The following is a 6,140-nucleotide window of genomic DNA, read 5'->3' on the forward strand; positions in this document are numbered from 1 at the left end:
TGTTCCTCGGCGTACATTGTCCCCATTTCCATGAGAAACACATTGTGGCTCTGTGGGCTGAGTGAGTGTGCTCAGGGATGGTGGTGTGGGAATAACCCCCAGGCAGGGCACCCATCGTTGGGGAGGGGTCCCCAAGGAGCCCCAGCAGAGCAGATGAAGGCCACACTGCCTGGGACAAGGGTGAACCCGCAGCCGACATGAAGGATGCTCCATGGACGTCAGTTCAGGGTGGGTTTTAAGCCTGAGAGAGACTCTCCATCCTCAGAAATAGTGTCTGTGGGCCGGGGAGTGGGCAGGGGCACCCTTTCACTGACTTGCAGTCAGGCCGGTGGGATCCACCAGGACAACACAATTTGAATGAATCTTCCTGGGGCCTCATCTGTATCGCTGGTGCGTGGACCCCGGGGGATGCGCAGGTTGCACCTGTAAACGTGGCCTCTGATATCTATGCAGACTCGTGAGCAGTGGGGCTGGGGGCTGCTTACAAAAGGGTGAAAAGGACAACTGAGCTCCTTTGTAATGCACCAGAGGTCTTCAGACTGCTGGCCCTTGGCTCCTGTTACCCGATGCTGGGATTTGGCCTCTGATTCCATCGTTCTCTTGAGACGGCCTCTTCTTCTGGGCACCTGTGAGCGCTCAAGGAGGTACCACTGGGATTCTGAGGGGGGAGGGAAGGGACCATGTTTGTGGGGCCATTATTTCATCGTTTCTCATCAACTCTGCCAAGAAGTATTACTCTGTTCCCAGTGGGGGGCGGGGGAGGCTTGTGGCTCTAGAGGGTCCACAGTGTGGCCAAGGGCACTTGGCTACAAGGGCAGAGTGGACGGACAGCCCATTGGAGGGCTAACCCTCCACCACCCAGGACTCTCTTGGAGGCTGGTAGACACATGGTTGCTTTGCTCTGATTATTCAGTTAGAGGCTTGGATGGGGATGGTGGTATTGTACTGAGTGACACACCTTGAAAGAATGATTCTTGGTCAACCAACTCCCAGCTCGGATACCAACGAAGCCCCAAGCAGCAAATAAGTTCTTGATGAACAGTCCTGAGCACGAGTATGAGGTTTTAACAAAAAGCACATTGTATTTTTCCCAAGGTCAAAATATAATAACTTGCACCCTGAAAAGATGCGTTTTCCAAAAAAGGATCCCATTTGCAAATAGCAGAAGAGTGTTCTTGTTCATTTTTAAAAAATCTTTTCTCGGAAAAAACAATTTAAAGTTTGGATGTGTGTTTATTAGTCAGGAGTCTGAAAGAACAAAAGCTACCTTGTTGGTTGCAGGCAAATGAAACCCACAGGGGTCTGCTTTGGGGTGGTTTTACCGTACAGGAATCAACAGACCACTTCTGCAAATAATGAATTACTTAACCCTCAAGGCTACTGGGGGCCACTAAAAAGGGGTTAACGGCCAAGGCCCAGGGCTGGTGGCTGACTCAGCTGGTGGGGGTGGGATGTAAAGGAGGCTTAGAGACGTGATGTGCTCCAGGGTCCAGTTAAATTTCATAGCTTAGAAAAAACACCCGCGTCCAGCCACTGTCAGAATCTAGAATTTGTGCCTGTAGCTTTGGCCATCTGAGCCTGTAGGGGGACATTGCAGGGGTGGGGGGAGGACAAGGGGAAGAAGGGGGAGGCCGAAGCATGGATGTTCCATGCAAAGGCTTCTCTGTGGCTGGTGAAAGCAATCGGTATGTGTGCATTTTCCATGCTTTCTGTACAAAGCCCCTTGTGGATCAGCCCCGTGGAGCAAGAAGCAGTGTTGGGCCCTAGGGCCAGAGCCAAGGCCCGTGGCTGCCTCTTGGCCCCTCGTGTGGTACCCAGGCCCACCTGTAACAATCCATGAAGCCAGGACAAGCGTTAAAAATACACTTCACATACCCACATTGAAACCATCATAAGTCATCAATGAAGATAAAGTGCTAAAGAAAATATTCCACCCAGCAACCTTCACAGAAATCCCTTCTTCATGAATGGAAGACCAGCTTCAGATGATTCTTACATTCCTAGAAATCTGCACCAGAATGTGGCGTGTGGGGAGAGCTGAGCATCCAAGACCTCCCCCTTCTCAGCTCTGGCTCCATCCTGTGCCTCCAGGGGTCTTAGGCACACTTATGCACATCCAACCTCCATTCACATCCCCCCAACCTCTACTGCCTGACCACTCAGTCTGTCCTGGAGGAGGGATGGTGGGTGTACCTCATTGGACGTCATTTGTGCAGTGAATTCTGGAGTCATAAAGACCCAGAGACTGTTCTAGAAGAGGACACCAGTTCTGAGTATGTATGTACCCTGGGCCCCACAGATTCTTCATCCCAGGGGGGAGGAGCACAGCTAGAGGAAGGCTGGAATAGGGCCCTCTAAAGGGCTGGACCCAAACCAGAGGCCCCTTGCTGAGGTTCATGGGCTGTACTGGTGGTAGCCATGGTCAGCCTAATAAGATGAATTCATTTGTGATGCTGCCAGAATCCTCTGGTCATCAGACGTTAGGGAGAGCAAGACAAGGAGGCAAAATATTTTGTTGGCTTTGACTCTCCTGAAGGGGTCTGAGACATGGGATTGGAGACTCAAAATACATTCATCCCGGGTGCACCCAGCTGCTTTTCCTGGAGCCCAGGATACAGCTCCAAGGAAAGTGCCTCCCCACGCTGTCCCTGCCAAGCCCACCCCTGCTGGCCTGAGCGGGGAGTGCAGTCGAGTAGAGAGAGATTATGCAGTGGTCAGAGCACCTGTGGCCAGGTCCCGCTCTCTTACTGGCCCTGTCTGGGCAAGCAAGTGACTCCCAGGACTGAACCAGTTTTCTCTATGGCCACATGGAGGTGATGGATCTATAAAGGAGGTGATCATGGTACCTCATCTGGGATGGTTTGCTTCATGGTCGAGTTGGCTGGGCCACGGTGCCCAGATGTGTGGTCAAACACTATGCTGGATGTTTCTACAAGAGGGTTTTTAGACGAGATTATTTAAATCGGTGGACTCTGGGTAAAGCTGATTGCCCAGTCGTAATGCGGCCTCATGGAATCAGCTGAAGGCTCTCACGGAACAAAAGACCAACCTCTCCCAAGCAAGGGGGAATTGTGCAGGGGACAGCCTTCAGACTTGAACTGCAAGACGGGCTCTTCCCTGGGTCTCCAGCCTGACAACCCGCCCCGAAGATGTTGGGCTGGCGAGCCTCCACAGTCACATGAACCGGTTCCTTAGAATAAGTCTCTTTCTCTACGACACACTGTTGGTTCTGTTTCTCGGGGCAACCCAGATAAATACACCGCCTAATAGGGTTTATGAGCCACGTAACAGGCGTGGCCCAGCATCTAGCACAGTGCCCTCAAGGCGCATGAACTATTATCATAAGCAGGAGCACAGGTTTCGAAGTCCAAATGTGAATGGGCTCTAGCCCTGCCATGTCCTGTCACCCACCCACCTTCTCTGGGCCTCAGTTTCCTTATCTATAAAACGGGGATAATAGCTGCTCTCACCTGGACTTACGAGGATGCTTAAAAAGAGCTCGTGTTGGTAGAGTTTCTGGTATGGTGCGTGGAATTCATTTGTTTGCTTTTTCTACCCAATATGCATATCGGTTGTGCCACCACAGTGTGCCAGGCACGGCTCTAAACCTGGGGACACCGATGGCCCACGTCCCGGCGCCTGGGGAGCTCATGTTCCAGGCCAGAGAGGTAGACCGTAAACATGTAAACAAAGGGTTTGGGTACGTGCTGTGCAGAGAACAGTGTGGGGTGCTGTGATGAGGAGACTCTGGGGAGGTGACACTGGAGACTCAGTGACACTTGTAGAGATCTGAGAGGGGTATTTATTGCATCATCCTTGTTGTTAGTGACAACGGATCATGCTGACACCCCACTTCCCGAAAGGCATTTCCCCAGTTGAGCCAGGGCTCCTGGCCAGTATATTTTCTCGGGCTTGGATGTCCCTCCTGTCCCCAACCTCCTGAGTGTTTCACAGGCTTTATACCCAGGCAGTAACGGTTTCAACTGGCAATAATTTAAAGCTCTTCTTCCCCAGAGTCACGTTCCTTCCAAATCTCTGGGGTGCAGCCGGCAGACATGGGGGTTGGTTGGTACCCATCGAGCACTCATCTCTGGCTCCGGGTTGCCCCTCCTCCACCCACTCGTTCATTCAGTGAATGACCCCCATGCTGTGCAGGGCTTGTGTTTCTAAGGAAACGGCGGGAGTCCACTCACTATTAGGAATAAAATAGACTCATGAGGTGGGAATTCACCCCCTGAGGCCCATTAGAACAAGGCTGTGGTAGGAATATCACAGCTTGGGGCACCATTTCCCTAGGATTCTGAGAGAAACAAGTTGTGACTTTGGCGGGGGCCCAGTTGGACGCAGGGCCTTTAGCGGTGTCCCTCATAGGGTGCTCCTGGGGGGTGGGGATCAGACGCTGTGACAACGGGCAGCGATTCTGACCCCACACAAGTCTCAGTGAGTCTGTGGCCAGGCTGGGGAGGTGCTGATGTGAGATTGTTTTGTGGCTCAAACTCTCAGCCTCTGAGCCCTTGATGCACACCCCCCCCCCCCCCGCCATGGTCTTTTCCTCAGTCCCTCCAGTAGCTCACCAGCAGCAGAGCTCCCCTCTCCTGACTGAAAACTTCCATGAGCCTTCATTCACAGTAAGGCGCACACAGTGGCTGGAAGCTGAGGCCTGGCATGCACACAGCACCTCACGCTCCTGACGACCACTTTCAGGCAGCTTGTACTATTTTCTCAAGGGAAGTGGTACCTGCACTGAGGGGGGGCGCCCAGAGGTGACTCCCTCCAGTGCGGAGGGGCCGTGGAGTGTGGCAAAGATGCTGCCCACCTCCCCACCTGCCCAGGGACTCTGTGACAAGACAGCTCCCTGAGCTAGGGGTCTCCTCCCCTGGAGCCGACAATGCTGGGGGCCAGCAGGGGTGACTGAGTCTCCTCAGGGGTGAAGGGGGGAGAAGAGTAGGGAAAGAAAGTAGGTGCAGAGGAAAAGAGCGAGGGAGAGAAAGATGCAGGATTCAGCTGAAGCCACCCGCTGAGGCCTTCCCCCCATATGACGGTTAATTTTATGCATCAACTTGCATAAAAGTGTGGGTGGGCAGCATCCAATCTGTTGGGGGTCTCAATAGAATAAATAGAATAAGAAAGTGGAGGAAGGGAGAATTACTCCCCCCACCTTTCTCTGTCTGCATGACGGCTTGAGCTGAGTCTTCTCCTGCCCTCGGTCTAGAACCTAGACTCATGGCTCTCTTGGTTCTCAGGCCTTTGGACTCAGACTAGCGCTACCCCACTGGTTTTCCTTGGGTCTCCCTCCAGTTGCCCAACTGCAGATAGGGGGACTTCTCAGCTTCCATACTCACGTGAACCAATCCCTTATAATCTAGATGGATGGATGCACGGACGGACAGACAGACAGTAACAGCTATATAGAATACCTATCTCCGGGGGGTTCTGTTTCTCTGGAGAGCCCTGGCTAATACACCCAACTATCCATTCTTGAGTTTACCCACTCCTCGTTCGCAGGATCTCATTTACATCTTTCACGGTGCTTATCTCTACCTGTAATTTCAGTTCTGTCTCCTTGTTTGTTTTGTGTCCCCCCCCCCCGTCCCCCACCATAAGAATTGAGGCCAAGCGAGCCGGGGGCCCTGTCTTCTTACTCAGTGCACCCCCACACTGCCCGGACCCCCAGTGCCTGGCCCTTCGCAAGCGCAGAAATAGCAGGGAGCAATGCAAGGACACATAAAGGAATATATTGTGAGAAACAATGGAGAGGTGTTTCTCAGAAACACCCCAGGGGCTTCTCTCAGGCCCCGTCTACGTCTCAGTCCCCAACGGGGTCTGATGTGGCGGACACTGTCACTTGGTAACAACCCGCCGGGCACATGACATGGTTTCGTATTATCTCTGCCCAAAGTGCCTTCTTGCACATCCAGGAAAGCAGTGCCTGTCACAACCTGTGCTCCCAAGAAATGTCACACACACCCTAAGGCCACTGAGGGAGGGAGGTTTCTTTGTTGGTCCAGAGCAACCTGCTTTTTTGGAATCCTGGCCTCGGAGACAGTTCGCTGCAAGTTCTAGAGATGACAGGTCGGAGCGGGGCCAGCAGAGACCGGCCAGGCATTAGTTGGCCGAGGAGGGACTCGAACTGGGGGGCC

This window comes from Zalophus californianus, chromosome 4 (assembly GCF_009762305.2).
Source record: "Zalophus californianus isolate mZalCal1 chromosome 4, mZalCal1.pri.v2, whole genome shotgun sequence".
Lineage (NCBI taxonomy): Eukaryota > Metazoa > Chordata > Mammalia > Carnivora > Otariidae > Zalophus > Zalophus californianus.